The sequence below is a fragment of the Rhinolophus hipposideros genome, assembly GCF_964194185.1.
Source record: "Rhinolophus hipposideros genome assembly, chromosome: 5".
Lineage (NCBI taxonomy): Eukaryota > Metazoa > Chordata > Mammalia > Chiroptera > Rhinolophidae > Rhinolophus > Rhinolophus hipposideros.
The window spans coordinates 24,489,896-24,514,874 of record NC_138051.1 but is presented as its reverse complement, the minus strand read 5'-3'; positions in this window follow the sequence as shown (position 1 = coordinate 24,514,874).

The window sequence follows — 24,979 nt, the reverse complement described above, 5'->3', positions numbered from 1 at the left end:
CAATCTATGTAGTCACAAAGTGGCAAGATTTCCTTCTTTTTATATCTATGTAATATTCCATTGTGTATATACAAGGTCTGACAATTAAGTTCATGAACTTGTTGCAATGATGTTGCTAACCTTTTGATATCAGAGGGATCATTCATTATCCATTTGTACCAACTGAACAGTTAACCAAGTTAACTATTTTAAAGTACTGAAAAAGCTGCATGAAACAGTTAGACGACCTGAACTTTTCACCAACAATTCATGGCTCTTGCAACAGGACAATGCACCAGCCCACAGGGCACTGTCTGTGAGGGAGTTTTTAGCCAGTAAACAAATAACTGTATTGGAACACTCTCCCTACTCACCTGATCTGACCTCCAATAACTTCTTTCTTTATCTAAAGATAAAGAAAATATTGAAAAGAAGATATTTTTATAACATTCAGGACATCAAGGGTAATACGACAACAGCTCCAGAATAAGAGTTCCAAAATTGCTTTGAAGTGTGGACTGGGAGCTGGCATTGGTGCATAGCTTCCTAAGGGGAGTACTTCGAAGATGACCATAGTGATATTCAACAATGAGGTATGTAGCACTTTTTCTAGGATGTGTCACAAACATACAGACACACACACACACACACACACACACACTCACACACACACACACACACACACAAACACACACGGTGCCAAAAATTGTATACACATTTTAAGAAAGAGAAAACTGTATTAAAACTGTAATACTTAATATATATCAATAACAAAAGAGGAATACAAGTCACGTTTGACTTCTGCAATTACGGGAGGTGCTCAAAGTTGTTATCATCAGAGTAATTTTAATACGGTTTTTTCCTTTCTTAACATGTGTATACATTTTTTTGGCACCCTGTGTATATACATATATAGGTACATATACACATATCAGAGGTCAGATAATTAAGTTTGCAAATTCATCCTAGAAAATGTGCTGCATACCTCATTGCTGAATATCACTACAGTCACCTTCGAAGTACTCCCCTTGGGAAGCTATGAACCAATGCCAGTGCCTAGTCCACGCTTCAGAGCAATTTCGGAACTCGTTTTCTGGAATGGCCATCAGAGCTGTTGTCATATTACTCTTGATGTCCTGTATGTCATCAGACTGTCTTCCGTTCAATATTTCCTTTATCTTTGGGTAAAGAAGTCATTGGGGGCCAGGTCAGGTGAGTAGGGAGGGTGTTCCAAAACAGTTATTTGTTTACTGGCTAAAAACTCCCTCACAGACAGTGCTGCGTGAGCTGGTGCAACGAACGTCATGATGCAAGAGCCATGAATTGTTGGTGAAAAGTTTAAGTCATCTAACTTTTTCATGCAGCCTTTTCAGCACTTCCAAATAGTAAACTTGGTTAGCTGTTTGTCTAGTTGGTACAAATTGATAATGAATAATCCCTCTGATATAAAAAAAGGTTAGCAACATCATTGCAACAAGTTCGCAAACTTAATTGCCAGACCTTGTATATCACATCTTCTTTATCTAGTCAACTATCAATGGGCAGTTAGGTTGCTTGCATGACTTGGACATTGTAGATAATGCTGCAATGAATATAACGGTACATATGTTTTTTTGATTAGTATTTTTGAATATTTTGAATAAATACCCAGAAATGGAATTGCTGGAGCATGTAATAGTTCCATTTTTCATTTTTGAGGAAACTGTATAGTTTTCCATAGTGATAGCACCAATTTACAATCCCACCAACAGTGCAGGAGGGTTCTCTTTTCTACACATATTTGCCAACACTTGCTATTTCTTGTCTTTTTAATAACCATTCTAACATGTATGATGTGATATCACATTGTGGTTTGATTTGCATTTCCTGATATTTAGTGATATTAAGCACCTTTTCATGTACCTAACTGGCAATCTGTACATTTTCTTTAGAAAAATGTCTATTCAGGTCCTCTGCTATTTTTTAATCAAACTGTTTGTCTTTTTTATGTTGAGTTTTATGAAATCTTTATGCATTTTGGATATTAACCCCTTATTCAATAGTGATCTGCAAATATTTTCTCCATTCAGTTGGTTGCCTTTTCACTTTGCTATACTTTCCTTTTTTGTTCAGAAGCTGTTTAGTTTGATGCAGCCCCACTTGTTTAATTTTGCTTTGGTTGACTTTGCTTTTGGTATCAAATCTTAAAAATCATTGCCAAGACAGATTTCAAGGAGTTTACCACTTATTTCTTCTAGGAGTTTTATATTTTAGGTCTTATTTTCAAGTCATTAATCCATTTTGAGTTAATTTTTGTGTATTATTTGAGATAGTGGTCCGGTTTCATTTTTTGCATGTAGCTGTCCAGTTTTCCCACACCATTTATTGAAGAGATTGTCCTTTCCTCATTGTGTATTTTTGGCTCCTTTGTCATATATTAACCATATATGAGTTTATTTCTGGGCTCTCTATTCTTTTCCATTGACCTGTGTATCTGTATTTATGCCAATAATATTCTATTTTGATTATGTAGCTTCATAATAATGTTTGAAATCAGAGTGTGATGACTCCAGCTTTGTTCTTCTTTACTAGGATTGCTTTGGCTATTCAGGGTCTTTTTTGATTCCACACATATTTTAGAATTGTTTGTGCTATTTCTTTGAAAAATGCCATTGGAATTTTGATAAGGACTGCATTTCATCTGTATATTGCATAGGGTAGTAGGGACATTTCACAATATTAATTTTTCCAATCCATGAGGACAGAATATCTTTCCATTTATTTGTGTCTTCTTCAATTTCTTTCATCAATGTTTTATAGTTTCCAGAGTACAGGTCTCTCACTTCCTTGGTTAAATTTATTCCTAGGTAATTTATCTTTTTTATTGAAGTGAAGTTGACGTACAGCATTATATTAGTTTCACATTTACAACATACAGACTAAACATTTATATGTCTTATGATGTGATCACCAAAATAAGTCTAGTAACCATCTATAACCATACAAAATTATTACAATAATATTAATTATTTCCCCTACACTGTACATTATATCCTGTGATTTTTTTCTTTAACTAGAAGTTGCTACCCCTTATTCTTTTTCATCTTTTTCTCCCATCCTTCACCCCCTCATCTCTGGCAACCATCAATTTGGTCTTTGTATCTGTGAGTCTGTTTCGTTTGCTTTTTTTAGATTTGACATATAGGTGAAAGTGAAGTCCCATGGTAGTTTTCTATCTCTGTCTGACTTATTTTACTTAGAATAATACCCTATAGAGCCATCCATGTTGTCACAAATGGCAATATTCTTTTTTCATGTATGAGTAATATTCCATTGCATATGAGTATATGCACCACATCTTCTTTATCCATTCATCTACCAATGGACACCTAGGTTCCTTCCATATCATGGCTATTGTAAATAATGCATATATATTTTTAAATTAGTGTTTCATTTTCTTTACATAAATACCCAGAAGATAAATTGATTAGTCACTTGATAGTTCTACTTTTAATTTTCTAAGGAATCTCTATACTGCTTTCCATAATGGCTGCACCAATTTACAATCTCACCAAGAGTACACAAGGGTTCCCTTTTCTCCACATCCTGTCAACAGTTGTTATTTGTTGACTTTTTGATAATATCTGTTCTGACAGGTGGGAGGTGATATCTCATTGTGTTTTTGATTTGCATTTCCCTAATAATTAGTGACGTTGAACATCTTTCCATGTGTCTTTTGGCCATCTACATTTTTTTGGGAGGGGGAGAGAAAATGTCTCTTCAGGTCCTCTGCTCATTTTATTTATTTATTTTTTTATGTTTAGTTGCAAGAGTTCTTTGAATATTTTGGACATTAACCACATATTGAGTATATCATTTGCAATGTATCAGGTTGTCTTTTTGTTTTGTTGATGGCTTCTTTTGCTGTGCAAAAGCTTTTTAGTTTGATGTAGTCACATTTCTTTATTTTTGCTTTTGTTGTCCTTGCCTGAGTAGACATATCCAGAACAATATTGCTAATACCAATGTCAGTGTTTACTGCCTACATTTTTTTCTAGGAGTTCTGTGGTTTCAGTTCATACATTTCAGTCTCTAATCCATTTCGAGTTTACTTTTGTGTATGGTTCTCCAGCTTTATTTTTATTTTTGCATGTATATGTCCAGTTTTCCTAAAATCATTTCTTGAAGAGAGTGTCTTTTCCCCATTGCATAGTCCCCCCTCTTTGTAGTATATTAGATAACCTTATAAGTGTGGATTAACTTCTGGGCTTTCTATTCTGTTCCATTGATCTAAATGTCTGTTATTGTTCCATAATCATAATGTTTCTATTACTATAGCTTGGTAGTATAGCTTGAAACCAGGGAGCATAAGACCTCCACCTCTATTCCTCTTTCTTAATATTGCTTTGGCTAACAGTGGCTATTATGGTTCCATACAAATTTTAAAATTGTTCGGGTTTTGTGAAAAAATTCCACTGTAATTTTATTAGGAACGCATTGAATCTGTAGATTTCTTTGGGTTGGATGGACATCTTAACTATATAGTTTCTTCCAATCCATGAGCACAGAATATCTTTCCATTTTTTTGTGTCTTCTTCAATTTCTTTTAACAATGTGTTTTAGTTTTCAATATACAGGTCTTTCACCTCTTTGGTTAAATTTATTCTTAGGTATTTTATTTTTGATGCAATTGAAAATAGGATTGTTTTCTTAATTTCTCTTATTAAGAGTTAGTTATTAGTGTATATAAACACAAAGGTTTTTTGTCTACTGACTTTGTATCCTGCAACTTCACTGATTTTACATTAGTCCTAACAGTTTTTTGGTAGAATCTTTAGAGTTTTCTATACATCATATCATGTCATCTGCAATCATGACAGTTTTACTTCTTCCTTTTTTATTTGGATGCCTTTTATTTCTTTTTCTGGCATAATTGATATGGGTAGGATTTCTAATACTATGCAGAAGAAAAGTGGTGAGAGTGAGTAGCTTTACCTTGTTCCTCATCTTAGATGTATAGCTTTTAATTTTTCACTATTTAGTATGATGTTAGCTGTGGACTTGTCTCATATGGCCTTAATTATGTTGAGACATTTTCTGTAATCCCTGATTTGTTGACCGTTTTTATTAGGAAAGGCTGTTTCATTTTGCCAAATGCTTTTTCTGCATCTATGCAAAAGGTACTTATTAATGACAGAGTAAAAATATTCAGTGAAAAAACTTGGCAGGCATGACCTTAAGCTAATGATCAAATTTAAATTTCATGATGATGAGACTAATTGACAGCAAGTGGTTTCTGATATGATACAATGAAAAAAACTCAGCATCACTTCTTTTGCATTCTTGCCAAAGGCATAAATTGGATCTAATCATGAAGAAACAAACCTAAATTGAGAGAAGTTCTACAAAATACTTGGCTTGTATTCTTCAAATAGATCAATGTAGAGAAATACAGAGAAAGACCAAGGAAATGATTCAAAACAGAGGAGAAAAAGAGACATGGCAATAGAATGTAACTCATTCTCTTGTATTTTTCTTTTGTTATAAAGGACATTATTGATATAATTGACAAAATCTCAATGAAGTCTTTATATTGGATAATAGCATAACAAGAATGTTAATTTTCTGATTTTGATAATTTTATTGTGATTATGTAAGAGAATTCCTGAATTTTAGGAGCTATACACTGAAGTACTTAGGAATAAAAGGATGTAATGTCTGCAGCTTACTCTAAGGTTATAGAAAAATATATACATCTTACATACACATGCATTGAAAAATGAGAGAGAAAGAGGAAAGCAAATGTGAAATTAAAAGTATGAAATACCTGGGAAGTCTTTGCACTATTCTTGCAATTTTTCTGTACGTCTAAAATTGTGTATAAATTATAAAGTAAAAAGTTCTCCTATAATCTTAAAATAAATACTTCCACAGTAGTAAATAATTGAACAAAACGATGAATTAATAATTAGAGATTTTATTAAGTTTAGTAAAAACACTGAAAAGTGTGTATTATACATATGTAATAATAAGTGGGATTCTCCAAAAAGAGTTGAGAAACTTGTTGGATTACACAAATTACAGTTGTTATAGAAACTCCTTATAAATACACATCCCTTTAAGTGATCAGCTACAAAATCTTTTGTGAAAATTGTAAACTGCAGATATTTTAAAGAAGTGAAAATCAGAGCGCTGTAGCCCAAAATTTACACATTAAATTTCAATTTGAAATAGACTTCATATATAAAAAAATATAAGAAGAAAAATTTAAGTTATATTTTACTTTTTTTGTAATTTCAAACAAATGTTTCCCAAATCAGTAAAAATGTTTGATAAAAATGTGTTTTTAGCACGTTACCAGATTCTATCAAGTGTTAGTAACTGTTTTTATCAGAAATTCACCTATGTTTATACTCTCCTTTTAAACAATTATTCCTGAATTGATTCTCTCTGTCCAGTCAAAATTTGAAAATAAATATGTACAAATTTACTTACGATATTCCACATAAAACAAAAAAATAGGTAAAAAAAATTATTTTATAAACTAATCAAAAGGTTGTGACAAATACATTGAAAGATATAGAGATAGATCTTTATATGTAATATTGAATATTATATGTAAATATATATATAACATTTATATTAGATCGATGTCAATATGCAGCTAGCTATCTAATTTCTTTGTGATCCTTCTTCTTTGTTTGAACCCTGATATATCTTTCAATTGGAAAGTTGTGAACATTTATTTGTTCAAGCATAAGAATCTTTTTTAAAAAAATTAAATTTATTGGGGTAATATTGGTTAATAACATTATATAATTTCCAGGTGTACAAGATTATAATTCAGCATCTGCATGCTCCATTGTGTGTGTTCACCATCCAAGGTCTAGTTTCCTTCTATCACCGTAAATATAAGTCCCATTACATCACCCTCATGCAACCCTCTTTTGTCTCTGGTGACCACCATTCTGTTGTATCTGTGAGTTTGGGTTTTTTTGTTGTTGTTGTTGGTAATTCATTTGTTACATTTTATTTTATATTTCAAATACAAGTGAAATTATACGGTTTTTGTCCTTTGCCCTTTATTTCACTTACCATAATACTTTCAAAGTCCATCCATGTTTTTACAAATGGCAGTATTTCATCTTTTTTATGAGTAATATGTCAGTGTGTATTTGTGTGTGTATCTCACATCTTCTTTATCCAATCATCTGTCAATGCGCACTTCCATTGTGTCCATGTTTTGGCTACTGCAAATAATACTCCTATGAACATAGGGGCACATATATCTTTACAAATAAGTAAAAATATTTTGCATGTATCCATATTTTGCATGTAAATACCCAGAAGAGGAATTGCTGGATCATTTGGTAGTTCTATTCTTAATATTTTGAGGAATCTCTATACTACAGTTTCCATAGTGGCTGTACTAATTTACATTCCCACTAGTAGTGTATGAGGGTTCCCTTTTCTCCACATCCACGTCAATACTTATTTCTTATATTTTTTATAATAAACATTCTAACACATGTGAGGTGATTTCTCATTGTGGTTTTGGTTTGCATTTTCCTAATAACATTGGTGCTAAACATCTTTTTATATATCTGCTGACCAACTCTATGTCTTTGTTGGAAAAGTGTCTATTGACATGCCATGGCCATTTTTAAAATTGGATTATTTGTTGTTTTTTTGTTGACTTATATAAATTACATATATATATAAATATAAATATATTTAGTTTATATATTTATAAATATATACATACATATATGTATGTGTGTGTGTGTGTGTGTGTGTGTGTTTATATATATTAGCCCCTTATCAGAAGTATCATTTGAAAATATCTTCTCCCATTTGCCTGGTTGCCTTGTTGTTTTGTTCATGGTTACTTTTGCTATGTGCAGGCTTTTTAGTTTGATGCAGTCACACTCATTTTTGCTTTTGTTTCCCTTGCCTTAGAGGTCACAAAAACAGCTTTGAGACCAAGGTCCATAAGTCAAGTGCCTATATTTTCTTCTCTATATTTCATTGTTTCAAGTTTTACATTCAAGTATTTACTCTTCTGTCGAAAAATAATTACCCATAATGTATGGGTTTATTTCTTTGCTCTCAGCTTTGTTACATTGGTCTTTGTATCTGTTTCTCTGCCAACACCATGCTGTCTTTATTAGTGTAGCTTTGTAGTACAGTTTCAAGTCCAGGAGTGTGGTACCTCCAGCTTTGTTCTATTGCTCAGGATTGCTTTGGTTATTAAGGGTCTTTTGTGGTTCCATACATATGTTAGGATTTTTGTTCTATTTCTACGAAAAATATCTACGAAAAATACCATTGAGTTTTTTTCATAGAGATTACACTGAGTCTGTAGACTGCTTTAGGTAATATGGATATTTCAACAATGTTATTTCTTCCAATCATGAACACAGAATATATTTCCATTTCTTTGTGTTCTTCAACTTCTTTCAACAATGCTTCGTAGTTTTCAGTGTACAGATCCCTCATTTCCTTTGTTAAGTTTATTCTTAGGTATTTTATTGTTTTAGTGTGAATGTGGTAACATTGGGTATCCTTGTTCCTAATCCTGGGGGAAAACCTTTCAGTTTTTCACTGTTCAGTATGATGTTAGCTGAGGGCTTTTGTATTCAATTTGCTGTTATTGTGTTAGGATTTTTGCATCTATGTTAATCAGAAATATTGCCCTGTAATTTTCTTTTTCTTTCTGATGTCTTTTCCTGGTTTTGGTATCAGGGTAATGTTGGTCTCATAAAATGAATTAGGAAGCATTCCCTCCTCTCTAAATTTTTAGAAGATGTTGAGGATAAGTATTAAATCCTTGAATGTTTGGTAGTGTTCATCAGTAAAGCCATCTGGTCCAGCACTTTTGGTTTGGGGGAGAATTTTGATTATTGGTTCAATTTACTTACTAGTGATCATGCTATTTATGTTTTCCAGGTTTTAATGATTCAACCTCAGAAGATTGTTTGATTCTAAAAATTTGTCCATTTCTTCTAGGTTGTCCAATTTGATAACATAGCCTTGCATACTATTCTTATATAGTCCTTTGTAATTCTGTGATGTCTGTTGTAACTTCTCCCCTTTCATTTCTGCTGTCATTTATCTGAGTCTTCTTTTTTTCCTTAGTAAGTCAGGGCAGAGATTTGTCAATTTTATCTTTTCAAAGAACCAGATCTTTGATCCATTTATTTTCTATTATCTTTTTTTCTCTATTTCATTTATTTCCAATCAAATTTTTATTATTTCCTTCCTTCTACTGATTTGGGGGTTCTTCATTTGTTCTTCTTTTTCTAATTCTTTAAGTTTGTGAGTTAGATTGTTTATTTGAGATTTTTCTTGTTTGTTGAGGTAGGCTGATAATGCTATAAACTTCCCTCTTAATACCACTTTTCTGCATCCAAAAATTTTTGGTATGTCATATATTCATTTTCATTTATCTTTATGTATCTTTTGATCTGTTATTCATTTGTTGACCCCATAGTTGTTTGCTAGCATTTTTTTTTTTTAATTTCCTTATATTTGTGGTTTCTCCAGTTTTCTACTTGTTGTTGATTTCCAATTTTATTCTATTGTGGTCAGAAAATATGGTTGGTATGATTTCAATCTTATGTTTATTGAAACTAGTTTTGTGTGCAAACATTTGATCTATCCTTGAAAAGTTTCCATGTGTATTTGAGAAGTATTTGTGTTCTGTCATTTTGGGATGGAATGTTCTACAAATATCAATTAATTTGATCTACTGTGTCATTTATGGCTATTTCCTTTTTGACTTTCTTTGTAGATGATCTATCCATTGCTGTAAGTACAGTATAAAAGTCCCCTACTATAATTGTATTTTTGTCAGTTTCTCCCTTTAGGTCTTTTAGTAATTGTTGTGTGTATTTTGATGCTCTCAGGTTGGGTACATATATATTAATAAGTATTATGTATTCTTGATGAATTGTGCCCTTTATCATTATAAAATGTTCATCTTTGTTACCTTTCTTTGTCTTGAAATCTATTTGTCTAATATACATATGGCTAAACCCACTTTTATGTGGATGCCATTTGCTTGGAGAATCATTTTACACTTGCTTCACTTTCAGCCTCTGTTTGGCTATGAAGCTGAGATGAGTCTCCTGAAGGCAACATATAGTTGGGACTTGTTTTTTAATCCATCTTGCTACGCTGCCTTTTCATGGGTGACTTCACTCCATTTACATTTAGGGTGATTACTGATATATGAGGACTTATTAAAACCATTTTATTTTTTGTTTTCTGGTTGCTCTGTGTCTCCATTCTTTCTTTTTACTGGTATGTATCTGCTATTTTAGTTTAGTAGTTTTCTATGATTTTTTTCTCCATTACCTCTTTTTTTTAATGTTTCGTGTTTCACTCAGGATTTTTGTTTTGGGTTACCATTAGATTTTTGTAAAATGCCTCATACATACAATAGTCCTTTTTCTTCTGATTGCACCTTATCTTCATTCACCTGTACAAGTTCAGTCCTTTTCCTCCTCCCCTCTTGTTTTTGCTGTCATAAATTATACCTATCTATATTGCATTCATTAACAAATTGCAGAAGTTATGGTTATTTTTTAAATGTTTCCCCCTTTAACCTTTAAGTTATAGTTAAGTGTTGAAAACCCTATTCTGAAGTAGACTCGCATTTTCTTGCTTCTGTTTCTCATCTTACTCAAAGTTTTTATATTTTTGAGTTTTGTTTCAAGTGGAAGAATTCCTTTCAAGTTTTCTTATAATACAGGTCTTGTGGTAGTAAATTCCCTCAGCTTTGGTTTGTCTGGAAAAAGCCTTTATTTCCCCTTTGTATCTAAAAGATATCTTTGCTGGATATATTATTCCTGGCTTATGGTTTCTTTCAATAATTTGAATGTTTCATTCCACTCTCTCCTGGCTTGTAAGATTTCTACTGATAAAACTGATGACAATTTAATGGGGTTTCCTTTGTAGGTTACAGTCTTGTTTTTTCCCTGGTTGCCAGGAGAATTATTTCTTTGTCATTATTTCTTGACAGTTTAAACATAATGTTTCTTGGAGTTCTCTTGATGTTGAGATAATAGGTGTTATCTTCTTGTATTCAAATGCCCAATTCTTTGCATCGGTTTAGGATGTTCGCATTGATTATTTCTTTGAAATAGGTTTTCTGTTCCCTTCTCCTTCTGGTATACCTATTGGTATATCTATTTTGACACTGTTCTTTCTACTGGAGTCAGATAGTTCTCAGAGTTCTTTCATTTTTTTAAACTTAGTCCTCTCTCTTCTTCCACCTGAGTCAGGTTTATTTCTTTGAGCTCACCAATTCTCTCTTCCAGGTGGGCTGCTCTATTTCCAGTGCTCTGTAATGCAGTCTTTATCTCATTTATTAAATTCTGCAGCTACAGAATTTCTGTTTGGTTCTATTTTTACAGTTTCAATCTGTTTGGTAAAGCACTCCTTTTGTTCATTAATTTTCTTCCTGAGCTTACTGAACTGCCTTTCTAAGTTTTCTTGTGTCTCATTTATTTGTTTTTTTTCGTAAATGCAATCGAATATTGAATTCTCTGTCACTTAAATCACAGTCTTCTATGTCTTTATGTTTGCTTTCTGGAGACTTCAGTTTCTTTCTGTGTTACCTTGTTACGTTTGTCATTCATGGTATTCTGTGGCTTGTTTCTCTGCCTGCTTATTTGAGGTAATGAACTCTTTTCTTTTTCAGATACTGTTTTTCTCTTAACAACTCAGCAGGTTGGTAAGTACAGGTCTTTTGTTTTCTCTTACCTATACTACTGGCACCTCCAAGATTTCAGTGAGGCAGTGTTGTTTCAGATGTACAAAATGCTCCTTTACTGCAGGGTGATGGGCATCCCCTCTGTGTCTGAGTTGTCTCTGTCACAGGGCACCACACCCGTGATGGGATGTGACAGGTGGTGGGGCTCCTGTTCCTGTCTCTTTGTAGCGGTTATCCTCCACACTGTGCTGAGGTATCTTCACTGCTTCTACCAGATTCCGCTGCAATGGGTAGATAAAAAGACGTGGGTGTGTGAGTCTGCATCTGGTGCACTGCTGTGCTGCATCTCCTCTATTGCCACTGGGTTTTTGCTGCAATGGGAATCAGCTTTCCAGGCAGGGATTTTGCTTCTGCCCCTCCTACCTTCTGGGCAACAGTGTGAGGGTCACAGCTTGACTCCTCCACTACTACCACGTCAGCTGGTGTCACAGCAGTCTCCATAGCACATTTGTGGCCACCATCTATGTCCTTCTCCCCACTCTGCCTCCCCTACTCATTCCAATATGCCCACCTGCAGATGCACTGAAATATGGATCTCTCAGATATGTTTGTGTGTTGAGCAAAGGATTCTTTGTTGAATTATAGTTGTCTGACTTGTAAATTTTAGAGATACAAAGGGGTTGTCTCATTCCACCATGATGTTCTAGCATAAGAATATTTTCTACACTATGACTATGAAAGACAGTCTCTTGAAGAGAGCAGACACATATGTGCAAATATAAATGTAACTATTGCTTAACTTATTGATGATGTGTTTAGGAACGCAAAGACCAAGTTGTATAAAAACATTGTCTCACAAGTTCTTTACTTTCACACCTTAAAACAATCCAGACACAAACTGCATACAGTTAACTAAGTAGACTATTTGTGACAATGATAAAAATTTTTAGGTTTTTTTTTGTGTTATGACACACATTAAATTTTCACCTATTTAAACTTACTAAGTCTGATTGTAGATGAAGTTCTTGCATTATATATCATTACCTTTATAAATCGAAGTTGGTGACATTTTCCAAAGACATTTACTTAAGATATTAATTGCATCATTCATTGGGAACTAATTTACATTAAAATTACTACATCCTGGTTATAGTAATTAACTACCACAGGCAGTTCAAAGTTTTGCTTAATGAATTAGATTCACAAACTGTAGTCTGCTACATTACACATAGGTTAAATGGTTTAATAATGTGATGCAGAAGACATGTTTGAAATTATTCACTAAAAGCTTTTCAACTTTTTGAATGGCACTGAAACTTATATTAATCCTTTCACTTTTTGCAAAAATATTTATGTATAATTATATTCGGTAGTTATTAATGATGAGACTGAGCTTTCAAAATCTCATTTACCCAATAACCTTTGACCCGTTTTTCAATTGTGACACTGTTTCCCAGAAATGAAATAATGTTCTAAAATCAGACTTTAAATAATGAATAGTGGCTATTTTATATACATACTTCAAGGTTGCCTTTAATAGTATATAGCTACTTTAATTTTATTGGTAAAAATCATATACCAAAGAGACCATTGTTCTATGCATTTTCCACTTAAAGTTATATTAGGGAGAATGGAGGTAGGCAAGAGTGGATCAATTGTGCTGAAGGCCAAATAATGGCAGTGTCTTTGACTCACAGCAAAGTCTGATATAGTCCCAGGTTTATGTGTATGGCAGATATACAAATATACACTAGGTCATACATACATAAATAAACTAGTTTTGCCCCCAGAAAATACTTGCCTTATGTATTCAGCAATTGACAACTTTTCTGTTCCCTTTCTTATTTCAGTCAAATATTCATTGCAGTTAGAAATTTTTCTTAATATATTTGAAGTTTAACAGTTATAGGTAGGTGTTTTCCGGTTTCATAAATGATGGAGTTTTTGTTTCTCATTTTTCTTTTTTGGTAATGGCTTTAAATAAGAAAAGAAAGAAGGAAAATCTTTACTAGACAAACTGTATATATTGCTAAATTACTGTCAACAGTGTAAAAATAGGGCTATAATTGAAAGTTACTGAGCAGCAGTATGTTAGTAAAGTATATTGTCAAAGAAAAAAAATGCATCAGACAAAGACTTTATTCAAGATTCTTACAATAGAGGTCCCAGAATGCAGTCTCAACCCAACTCCACTGGTAGGAGGGGTTACAAAAGCTGGGGTGAACTAGTGAACAAGTATTGGAGGACATTTGGGAGGAAGCTAAGGGATAATGTGAAGCACATTGAGTTAGTCCCAACTTTCCAAATGTTTTTTCTTTTTTTTTTTTTTTTCACCTCTGGGATTAGGCCATCTGTGTTGACTAATTGGTACCCGAGGAAGTTAGATTCCTACCCTCCCAACAGAAACTGGGAGATAAAGGAGCTATCTTCCTTCATGATTATATTTTAAAATGATAACTTCTAGGTCTTTGAGAAAGACAATCCTGACTTATAAAATTGGCAAGGAGCTTTAAAAAGATGTAACTAGATCTCAAATGGGCAAAGAAAATGTTTATAATTACAAGTTTCTAAAGAAAATACCCTAAAAAGAGGGATTTCAGGGCCTAGAGTCAGGAAGAAGGCTGCATAAAGTTCAAATTTATGGAAACATTAAGGCTGTCAGGGTCAACATGATAATCAAGATTGAGTTATAGTGATTCTCAAAAAAAAAAGTTTTGTGCATGGTTAGTTTTTTAAAAAAAATCACTGTGCTAAGATCTTATTGCTGTTTGCAAGTATCCATTGTTATAAATTGCTAGTTTTAATAAAACTAACACTTCTTGAACAAGGATTTATTTTCACACTATGTAATGCAATTTGAAAACAAGTTCCAAACCTAACTTTTTAGTATAGGGAGAAAGATTTCAGTTTTCACTTCCAAATCAAGGAGGGAAATTATTAAATAAATAACATTTCTATTTTTTCACTTTCTGTTTGGTCAAATTGAAATAAAATCTTAACACAGCAGATTCTCAAATAATGTCATTTTGTTCAACATTATTTCATTAATGTTAATGAGATATTGTAGGAATTTAACATTCATTTATATCAATGAGCCTATGTTAAATTAGATTTTATGTCATTTCACCACATTTCCAATAACCTATCGACAATGTTAAACGAGGGCTTTCTGTGCCATACATGGGTATTCTATGTTCTATGCTGAGTTAGTCAGGACACACAAATTATTCTGCAGTAACAGAACAAAACATTTATTTTGTAACTCTAAAAAACTAAAAATAATTTCTTACTCATCTTACATGTCCATTAAATGTTGGCTGGGGCTCTAACCTCTGTCATCCTCACCCCCAAGATCAAAGTTGATGGATTGACCTGGAACACTATAAAACAGAAAATGAAAAATAGGAAGGGGGAAAAATGGCGGCATGAGGTGAGCCTCTGTAGCGCTTCCCTGGAATTTACAACGAATCGGACAACAATAACTCCACAAAGGACTCCCTGCACAGCAGACAGGCAAGACTAAGAGGCCCACTGCTGAATTCACCTCCAGGTGGGTGAAACGCGCGAGCTGGGAGGAGGGAGAGGAGAAGTGCGGAGATGGAGCGGCGGGGACGCAGGACGCAGAACTAGCTCAGTGCTCCGTGCTCACTGCATTCCAGAACTACCGCAGCTGCAGCTGCGGGAGAGGGAAACACTTGGACTGCTAGGGCTCCGCTTACGGCCCACAGGGCTGAGGGGGCAGCATACAAAATGGGTGAACCCAACGCTCGCTCACAGCAGATCTCCGAGCAAACACTGAGGATAGAGGGCTGAAATTGGTGGTTTAAGCCCTCATGCTGAGCAGAGAACAGAAGCCTTAGGCACGGAGACTAGCCGCCCCCTCCCTACCCTCCCAGAGCTCGCCCCGCCCACACCTGCCCGGTGCTAGAAGCTATAAAGTAGCAGTGTCGGATCAAAGGACAGAATATTTGCTGCTCTGAGAACTGTGGACCGCAGACACAGATTCGCAGCTCAACTAGTTTGGGCAAAGGGGAGGGAGCTGTGGAAGCAGGACTGGCTTTGGTGGTGGTCGCCACCATTGCTCTGGGCCACCTCTCACAACTCACCTCGCCCCTGGGCCCACCTATCTGGGTGGATCCCTGCAGGAGTAAACAGAACTGCTCAAACAAAGAGGCTCTGAATCTGGTGCAGAAAGAGCTTTGGAACTCCAAAAGCTCTTCGCATACTTATCAACCTGTTGCAGAAGCCACTCCTGTAGATGTCTAGGAAGAGAAATAGTAAATCAGTGATTGCCATGAATAACCAAGGCAACAAGATAGCTCAGGAAGAAAGTGAAAAGTCTCCAGGAAAGGAACTTAGAGATATGGAAATATGTGATTTAAATGACAAAGAATTCAAGATTACAATTCTTAAAAACCTGAACGAGATGCAAGAAAACACAGAAAGGCAGTTTAATGAACTCAGAAATACAATCAAAGAACACCATGAACATTTTACAAAAGAGATTGAAATTTTGAAAAAGAACCAAATAGAATTTCTGGAGATTAAGAACTCAATAGAAGAAATTACAATAAAATATCCAGTTTAGGTAGTAGAGTTGACCAGATGGAGGAAAGAATCAGTGACATCGAAGATAGGAACCTGGAATTTACACAGAGGGAAAAAGAAAGAGACTTGAGACTTAAAAGAAATGAAAGAACTCTACCAGAACTTTCTGATTCCATCAGAAAGAGCAATATAAGAATAATGGGCATACCAGAAGGAGAAGAAAGAGGGAAGGGAACAGAGAATATATTCAAACAAACCGTCGATGAGAACTTCCCAAACTTGTGGAAAGAACTGGATCCTCGAATCCAAGAAGCAAATAGAACACCTAATTACCTCAATCCCAACAGGCCTTCACCAAGGCACATTGTATTGAAGCTGTCTACAATCAATGACAAAGAAAGAATCCTCAAGGCAGCCAGGGAAAAGAAGACGGTAACTTACAAAGGAAAGCCCATTAGATTATCATTAGATTTTTCAGCAGAAACTCTACAAGCTAGGAGGGAATGGAACCAAATATTCAAACTATTGAAAGAGAGAAATTATGAGCCAAGAATAATATATCCAGCAAAGATCTCCTTTAGATATGAAGGAGGAATAAAGACCTTTCCAAACATACAGAAGCTGAGGGAATTTTCTAATACACGACCTGCACTACAAGAAATACTGAAGGAGGCTATTAGACCACCATCAACGGGGACAACTTGTGGGAACCGAAACATAAAAAGGGGGAGCATAAAGGCCTGAACTGGAATATGGGAATAGAGAAAGTAAGCATACTGAAGAAACTGGAATACTCTAAATATCAAATTTTCTTTTACATAAACTCAAGGGTAACCACTCAAAAATCATCCAGAACTGAAATATGTACTGTAATAAAAGAAGAAACAGAGGGAAACATCATAGAATACCGCCACACAGAAATAATAGACAACAACAAAAAGGCAAAGAAACAATGGAGACACAGCCTTACCAGAAAACTAAAGATAGAATGACAGGAAATCCTCACATATCAATAATCACCCTAAATGTAAATGGACTGAACTCACCAATAAAGAGACACAGAGTAGCAGATTGGATCAAAAAACTAAACCCAACCATATGCTGTCTACAAGAGACACATCTCAGCTACAAGGACAAGCATAAAGTCAAAGTGAAAGGGTGGAAATTGACACTCCAAGCAAATGGTAACCAGAGAAAATCAGGTATAGCCATAATGATTTCCAATGAAACAGACTTCAGGGTGAAAAAGATAACAAGAGACAAAGATGGACATTTCATAATGGTAAAGGGGACTATACAACAAGAAGACATAACAGTCATCAATATTTATGCCCCCAATCAGGGAGCACCGAAATATACCAAGCAACTATTAACAGAACTAAAGGGAGAAATTGACCAAAACACAATTATACGGGGACTTAAATACATTATTGATAGCTATGGATAGATCATCCAAACAAAAGATAAATAACGAAATAGCAGCCCTAAATGACATATTAGATGGAATGGACGTAATTGCCATATATAGAGCACTTCATCCTAAAACATCAGACTATACATTCTTTTCTAGTGTACATAGGACATTCTCCATGATAGACCATATATTGGGACACAAAATCAGCCTCAGCAAATTTCAGAAGATTGAAATCATACCAAGCATATTCTCTGATCACAAAGCTTTGAAATTGGATTTCAACTGCAAAAAGAAAGCAGGAAAAAACACAAATACATGGAGATTAAACAACATACTTTTAAAGAACGACTGGGTTAAAGAAGAAATTAGAGGAGAGCTCAAAAGATACATAGAAACAAATGACAATGAAAATACATCCTACCAAAATTTTTGGGATGCCACGAAAGCAGTTTTAAGAGGGAAATTTATATCATCACAGGCCTACCTCAAGAAACAAGAAAAATCCCAAATAAATAACCTCATGTTACACCTTAAAGAACTAGAAAAACAAGAACAAGCGAAACCCAAGGTCAGCAGAAGAAAGGAAATAACAAAAATCAGAGCAGAACTAAATGAAATAGAGAACAAAAAGACAATAGAAAAAAATTAATGTGACAAAGAGCTGGTTCTTTGAAAAGATTAACAAAATTGACAAACCGTTGGCTAGACTAACTAAGATAAAAGGAGAGAAGACACTAATTAACAAAATCAGAAATGAAAAAGGGGAAGTTATCACGGACACCACAGAAATACAAAGGATTATCCAAGAATACTATGAAGGACTATATGCCACCAAATTTAATAACTTAGAAGAAATGGACAAGTTCTTAGAAACATATAGCCTTCCAAGGCTGAATCATGAAGAACTGGAAAATCTTAACAGGCCGATCACCAGTAACGAAATTGAATCAGTCATCAAAAACCTTCCCAAAATCAAAAGTCCTGGACCAGATGGCTTCACCAGTGAATTCTACCAAACCTTCAAAGAGGATCTAATACCAATCCTGCTCAAACTCTTCCAAAAAATTGAAGAAGAGTCAGTACTCCCTAACTCATTTTATGAGGCCAACATTACCCTGATACCAAAACCTGGTAAGGACAACACAAAAAAAGAAAACTACAGACCTATATCTCTGATGAATACAGATGCTAAAATCCTAAACAAAATTCTAGCAAATTGAATACAACAATGTATTAAAAAGATTATTCATCACGACCAAGTGGGGTTCATCCCAGGAGCACAAGGATGGTTCAACATTCACAAATCCATCAATGTGATACATCACATAAACAAAATAAAGGACAAAAATTATATGATTCTATCAATTGATGCAGAAAAAGCATTTGATAAGATACAACATCCATTTATGATTAAAACACTTACTAAAATTGGTATAGAAGGAAAATACCTCAACATAATAAAGGCCATATACGACAAGCCCTCAGCTAATCTCATAATTAATGGTGAAAAGCTGAAGCCCTTTGCTCTACGTTCAGGAACACGACAAGGTTGTCCCCTATCACCTCTGCTTTTCAACATAGTGTTGGAAGTCCTCGCCAGAGCTATTAGGCAAGAGAAAGAAATAAAAGGCATCCAAATTGGGAATGAAGAAGTTAAATTGTCACTCTTTGCAGATGCCAGGATGCTATATATAGAAAACCATAAAGACTCCACCAAAAAGCTAATAGAAACAATCAATGAACAGGGTAAAGTTGCTGGCTACAAAATCAACGTACAAAAGTCCATTGCTTTCCTATATATCAACAATGAAATCTCAGAAAAAGAGATAGAAAAAACAATTCCTTTTGCAATTGCAGCAAAAAGAATAAAATACCTAGGAATAAACTTAACCAAGGATGTGAAGGATTTATATGCTGAAAACTATAAGACATTTTTGAAAGAAATTGAAGAAGACACAAAGAAATGGAAAGACATTCCGTGCTCATGGATTGGAAGAATCAACATAGTTAAAACGGCCATATTATCCAAAGCCATATACAGATTTAATGCAATCCCCATCAAAATCCCAATGGCATTTTTTAAAGAAATAGAACAAAAAATCATCAGATTTGTTTGGAACCACAAAAGACCCCGAATAATCAAAGCAATATTAAAAAAAAAGAACAATACTGGAGGTATCACATTCCCTGATTTTTGTTTGTACTACAGGGCTACAGTAATCAAAACAGCTTGGCATTGGTGGAAAAACAGACACATAGACCAATGGAATAGAATTGAGAACCCAGAAATAAAACCACATAAATATGGACAGATAATTTTTGACAAAGAAGCTAAAAACATACAATGGAGGAAAGACAGCCTCTTCAATAAATGGTGCTGGCAGAATTGGATAGTTACGTGCAAAAGAATGAAACTGGACTGCTATCTGTCACCATGTACCAAAATTAATTCAAAATGGATCAAAGACTTAAGTATAAGACCTGACACAATAAACTGCATTGAAGAAAACATAGGTACTAAACTTATGGACCTTGGGTTCAAAGAGCATTTTATGAATTTGACTCCAAAGGCAGTGGAAGTGAAAACTAAAATAAACGAATGGGATTATATGAAACTGAAAAGCTTCTGCACAGCAAAAGAAAATATTGACAAAATAATGAGGCAACCAACTGAATGGGAGAAGATTTTCGCAAACGGTGCCTCTGATAAGGGGCTAATATCCGAAATATACAAGGAACTCATGAAACTCAACAACAAGAAAAACAACTCAATTGAAAAATGGACAGAGGACCTGAAGAGACATTTCTCCAAAGAGGATATACAAATGGCAAATAGACATATGAAAAAATGCTGAACATCGCTAATCATCAGAGAAATGCAAATGAAAACCACAATGAGATATCACCTCACCCCAGTCAGAATGGCTTTCATCAAGACAAATAGTAACAAGTGTTGGAGAGGCTGTGGAGAAAAAGGAACTCTCATACACTGTTGGTGGGAATGCAGACTGGTGCAGCCGCTATGGAAGGCAGTGTGGAGGTGCCTCAAGAAATTACGAATAGAATTACCATATGACCCAGCAATCGCTCTCCTGGGTATCTACTCAAAAAATCTGAAAGCATTTCTCTATAGAGACACGTGTACGCCAATGTTCATTGCAGCTTTGTTTACGGTGGCCAAGACATGGAAACAACCAAAATGTCCTTCGATAGATGAATGGATAAAGAAGTTGTGGTACATATACACAATGGAATACTATTCGGCGTTCGGAAAGATGATATAGGAGCATTTGTGACAACATGGATGGAACTTGAGAGTATAATGCTAAGTGAAATAAGTCAGACAGAAAAAGCAGAGAACCCTATGATTTCACTGATATGTGGTATATAAACCAAAAACAACAAAAGAACAAGACAAACAAATGAGAAAAAAAAACTCATAGACACAGACAGTAATTTAGTGGTTACCAGAGGGTAAGGGGGTGGGGGGTGGGTGATGAGGGTAAGGGGGATCAAATATACGGTGATGGAAGGAGAACTGACTCTGGGTGGTGAACACACAATGGGATTTATAGATGATATAATACAGAATTGTACACCTGAAATCTATGTAAATTTACTAACAATTGTCACACCAATAAATCTAATTAATTTAAAAAAGAAAAGGAAAACATATAAAATTGCTTATTGAATCTTTAAACATCTGGTTGAATATCACTTTCATTCATATTTCATTGATTGAAGCCACCCACAGTGTGTAACTTCAAAGGATGAGGTCCCATTTAGTGCCTGGAAAGTAGAGAGAGTGAAATATTTGTTATAGAGCATTAATGACTATCACAGTACACCCATTGATCACTAAATATTTTCATCACGCTATAATGCAAACATATGGAAAGATGGACCTTCTCACTTTTAGGTTCTTCATGATGATGGGATTTTGAATTGGACATTAAGGAGATATAATGTATGCCATTTCCTCAAGGAAACATTAAAATCCTCTTACCCCTGATTCACAATGAATTTGCCTTGAGTTGACATATGTTAAGCATGCAACATGAATATACCTATTAATGGAATATACCTATTTAAAGAAATAAACTAATAGGGTATGGGTGTCATTTGTTACTGTGGCTAAATCTAGGCCATTCAGACTAGTACATTTGCTTGTAACTTAGTTCAGTAAAAATATAGAAATATTTATTCTTTATAAATCTGTCTTTTATAGTCTTCTCAATCTGTTAATCTTGCTTGCTATTCTTTGTTCATTTATTTAACTACTTGAGGAAGGACCAAGCAGTGATGAGAACAAAAGTTTATGCATAATGATTTTTCCATAAAGATTCCCCCCATGTTCAAATATTTACAATATTTGGTTTCGTCAAACTTCTCTCCAGGGAAGAGAGAAGTTCTCCCCAGGAAACTAGGTGAGACTAAGCTAACCAGACTATAAGCAAAACAGAGGGCAGTCATATTTCGCACTAGTCTTATGAATGATGATTTTTCTAGCCAAAACCTGACATTACCAACTTCGGTCTTTTTTCCTGGTGAACATTTATCTCTAGGTCTTCAAAGAATGAAACACTTGAATAAAAAATTATACAGTATTCTGAAAAAATTATACAGTATTCTGGACAAGATGGCAGAGTAGGTAAATGCTGTACTTATCTCCTCATATTAAAATTATAACTAAATTATAGAACAATAACCCTTGAGAACCACCTAAAGACTAGCTGAACAGAAATCCTATAACTAAGGATATAAAGAAGCCACAATGATACTGGTAGGAGGAGTCCCCATAACATCTGGCTGTGAAAAACAGTGGGGATTGCATCCAGTGAGACAAGGGGCTGCTGGAGTCCAGGCATTCTTCTTGAGGGGCCTAAACATGTACTCCCTCACTCACAAACTCACTTGTTGTGTGATCCAGTGCAGGGGAAGAAGCTCAAAAGCACAAAGGACACACAGGGAGAAACTGAATTGACTAGCTTCAGGGAGGGGAGAGAAGTGCCGGCAAGCATCATTGCTCTTTTGTTGAGTACTCCTCTCAGCCAGTCTGATGAAGGCAGGTACCAAATATGAGCTTTCCATTAATTGGGCTAACACTGTTTGCCCTACCCTACTCCCCAACCAAACCACTTCCACTGGCTTTTTCACATGAGCAGTCTGCCTTGGCTCATACTGTGGACTTCCCTAAAATCTCTCAAAGCTCCACAAACCCCAAACAAGTAGTAGTTGGCCTTGGTGCCCTGTACCTCTTGCTCAGTAGCCCCAAGCCCAGCACAGTGACCACTCTCTGCTTGAATTATAATTCTTATCAGGTATCCCCAAGTCTAACATAAGCTTCAGCCAGTGTTGGCTTGGAATATAGTTTTAACTAAGTAGCTAAAAGCCTGGCACAGTGACAACTGGCCTCAGCTAACATTATGGTAACCACAAGAGGGTCCCAAGCTCAGCACTAGTGGCAGCCGGGCTCAATTTCCAGAATAACCTCTCTGAAGTGCCTCTACGCCCATCAGAAGTGTTAAACAACCACAGATCACTTGGTTACTCCCAGCAGGTAGCACCAACGCAGGAACAAATAATAACTGACTTTGACCTGCACTGGAGACCCTCCCAAAAGCCTCCAGAGCCAACAAACCCAGTGGCTGTCTTCAGACCCACCAGAGAACCACCCAACCAGCTCCACAAATAACACACCCAAAGGGTGGACTTGGCTGACAAAAGAGCCCTGCTAAAGCAACTCCCACTCCTTGGGGTTACCTCCCACAAAATAGCTTACCCACTGTAGTCACCACCAGCCCTCATAGTGAGTGAGCCTAAGGATTAATCTCACCCACCTATGTGCCAACAGCAATCAAGGCTCAAAGATAACAGGTCGGCACATACAACACACACAAGGGACACCCTTAAAGCACCTGACTCAGTTGACAATGGAGACAGTACCACCGCACCCCATAGGACATCTCCCATCCAAGTATTAACCAGGCCCGATACTGCTTAGCTTCCGAGATCAGAAGAAATCGGGCACGTTCAGGGTGGTATGGCCGTAGAGGACATCTAATACATAAAGACACTATGTCAAGACTGGAGACATATTCAATCTCTGTAATATATAGAAATAGGGAGTCAGCCAAAATGAGGAAACAAGAAACAAGTTCCAACTGAAAGAAGCATTGCCACTTCTTTCAGTTAGGATTATCAGAAATACTATGAACAATTAATTATAGACCAATAAATTGTATAACCTGGAAGAAATTGAGCAATTCCAAACATACATTCTTCCAAGGATGAATCATGAAGAAATAGAAAATCTGAACAGACAGGTAACTTCTAATGAAACCAAATCAGTAATCAAAATACTTTCAATAAAGAAAAACCCTGGATTGGTTGGTTTCACAGGTGAATTTTAACAAATATTCAAAAAGTAATAACTAACCTTAAACTCTTCCAAAACTTGGAGAGAAATTTTCCAAACTCATTTTATGAAGCCAGAATTATTGTGATACCAAAAGAAGATAAAGACAACACACACACACACACACAAGGAAATTACAGGTGAATATCCCTGATGAATACAGATGCAAAACTCCTCAACAAAATATTAGCAAACTGAATTCAACAACACACTGAAAAGGTCATACACCACGATCAAGTAGGATTTATTTCCAATATATAAAATTGGTTCAATGTCTACAAATCAATTGATGTGATACACCACATAAATGAAATGAGAACAAAAATCATATGGTCATATCAATAAATGCAGAAAAGTCATGACATAATTCCAACATCTACTTATGACAAAAACTATCACCAAAGTGTGTATAGAGGGAACACACCTCAACATAATAAATGCCATATTGACAAAACCACAAATAGCATCATTTTAAATGATAAAAACTAAAAAGCATTTTCTTTAAGATCAGGAATAAGACAGGGTTGTCCATTTTCACCAATTTTAGTCAACATAATATTGGAAGTCCTAGCCACAGCAATCAGACAAGAAAAAGAAATAAAAGGTATCTGAAGTGGAAAGGAAGAAGTAAAACTGTCACTATTTTCAGATGACATGATACTATATACAGAGATGACCAAAGATTCCACCAAAAAACTATTAGAATTGACAAGTGAATTCAGTAAAGTAGTAAGATACAAAATTAATATTCAGAAGTAAGTTGCATTTTTATACACCAATAATAAGCTGTCAGAAAGAGAAATTAGGAAAGCAATCCTATTTATAATTGCATGAAAAATAATAAAATATCAGGAATAAATTTAACCAAGGAGGTAAAAGTCCTGTGCTTGGAAAATTATAAGACATTGAAGACAGAAATGGA